Genomic DNA, 2,262 nt, shown 5'->3' with positions numbered 1-2,262 from the left:
TTGGTTTATTTTTCTATTTAATTTTAATTTAATTATTTTTTCTGTGATTGTTTCAGGTGTTTATGAGTATTGGTTGAATTATCGACTTACTCCCCGTAGATCTTGAAATAGAACTGACTTTCAGAGAAAGGAGAAGACAAGCAAATCAAAGAAGGACTGAAAAGATGAATTTCAAAAATCAAAACCAAAACCAAGAAAATGGAGTGAATCATGCTCAAAACCCTATCTTTATTGCTGATGATAGAGATAAATCCTTAAGACAGTATGTCGTGCAATTTTTTCATGGGCTTAATCTAGGAATTAGGAAACCTGAGATCAAGGCACAATAGTTCGAGCAAAACCTAGTCATGTTCCAAATACTTCAGACAGTGGGCCAATTCATTGAAATGCCTATTGAAGATCTTCGCATTCACTTGAGATTGATTATGGAGGTGAGTGATTCCTTCAAGTTAGCCAGAGTACCCGAAGATTGATTAAGATTAAAGTTATTCCCATACTCACTAAGGGATAGAGCTCGAGCCTAGTTGAACTCATTGCCACCAGATTCTATTACTACATGGCTTAAGTTAATAGGATGCTTCCTTATGAAATATTTCCCACCTAGGAAGAAAGTTTAGTTGTAGAATGAAATCACTACCTTCTAATAGATGGAAGACGAGTCCTTGTAAGAAGTGCCGGAAAGATTTAAAGAACTGTTACAATAATGCCCTCATCACGAAATTCTGCATTGCATCCAACTAGAGACATCTATAATGGTCTCAATGCTCACGGAGGATGGTAGTAGATGCTTTTGCTAATGGTGCTCTCCTTTCTAAGTCTTACAATGAGGCTTATGAAATCATTAAGATAATTGCCAGCAATAATTACCAATGGCCAACCAATTTAGAAGCTCCAAGACAAATCGCAAGAGTACATGAAGTGGACGCCTGCACTTCACTTGTAGCTTAGGTATCTTCGATATCATTAATGCTTATAAATTTTAATACTAATAGGTTTAACAATGTTGCAGCTCAACCACCCAATCAATTTGAAAATTTAACCTGTGTCTATTTGGGGAAGGGAACTTGTTCAAAAATTGCCCATCAAACCCAAAATATGTCTACTACATAGGTAACCAGAACCAGAACCGAGGTAGGTAGGGACCTCAATCAAATTTTTATAACCCATCTTGGCAAAACCACCCGAAATTTTCTTAGCGTAACAAAAGGGTTGGACCCAGTAACACTTATACACAACCTAGCCACATGGATTTACCCAATAAGTTCAGAAATTAACTCAAGTTGAACCTTCCAATGGTTTGGAAAACCTGTTGAAGGCATACATAGCAAAAAATGATGCATTAATCCAAAGCCAAGTAGCCATATTGAAAAATCTTGAGAACTGAATAGGTAACTTACAACTAAACTTAGAAATCGACCACAAGGCACTCTTCCTAATGATACGAAAAAACTAAAAAAATTTGGGGAAGAAACACTACAAAGCATTTACTCTAAGGAGTGGAAAACGTTAGAGCCCAGTACTATAGAAGTTGAAGAGAAGCCAAGTGACACTCAAGATAAAGTGGAAGTTCATCTAAGCGTTGAAAATCCAGCTTCACCAGAACCAGAATTTGAAAAATCTGATAAGGTAACTTCTAACCCGGTTAATTATGATAAACCAATATATTTGTTAGATGAAGAAAAACTACCATAGTAGACAAATTGCCCAGTTTAAATAAAGAATCTTTCGCCATCCTACCCTCAAAGACTTCAGAAGCAGAAATAGGAAGTCTAGTTCAAAAAGTTCCTGAACGTATTCAAGCAAATTCACATCAACATCTCGTTGGTAGAAGTTTTTGAGCAGATGTCAAACTACGTTAAATTTATAAAGGATATCCTATCTAAGAAATAAAGACTTAGTGAATTTGAGATGGTAGCTCTGACAAATGAATGTAGCACATATTTAAAAAATAAACTAACCCCAAAGATGAAGGACCTTAGATGTTTTACCATACCTTGCAACATCAAAACAACGTATTATGGTAAGGCACTATGTGATTTGGGTGCGACCATCAACTTGATGCTCATGCCCATATTCAGAAAATTGGGTATAGGTGAAGTTAGGCCAACTACGATTACGATTCAATTAGTAGATTGATCCTTAGCACATCTAGAAAATCAAGGATGTATTGGTACGTGTAGACAAATTTATTTTTCCTGCTGACTTTGTTATTTTAGACATTGTTTTATTAGACTTTGAAGCAGATAAGGAGGTTCCAATCAT

General features: G+C 35.9%; 1 non-coding gene across 1 annotated transcript; it reads right to left on the bottom strand.

Annotated features, from left to right (window-relative positions):
- Positions 1-615: 615 nt before the first annotated feature.
- On the bottom strand, positions 616-721 carry LOC121228734 (small nucleolar RNA R71). Its single transcript, XR_005926309.1, has one exon. It is a non-coding gene; the product is annotated as a small nucleolar RNA R71 (small nucleolar RNA).
- Between the last annotated feature and the right edge of the window lie 1,541 nt (positions 722-2,262).

This window comes from Gossypium hirsutum, chromosome A04 (genome assembly GCF_007990345.1).
Source record: "Gossypium hirsutum isolate 1008001.06 chromosome A04, Gossypium_hirsutum_v2.1, whole genome shotgun sequence".
NCBI classification, from domain to species: domain Eukaryota; kingdom Viridiplantae; phylum Streptophyta; class Magnoliopsida; order Malvales; family Malvaceae; genus Gossypium; species Gossypium hirsutum.
Note: the sequence above shows the minus strand (reverse complement) of the source record. Positions and strands in the feature narration are given on the sequence as shown.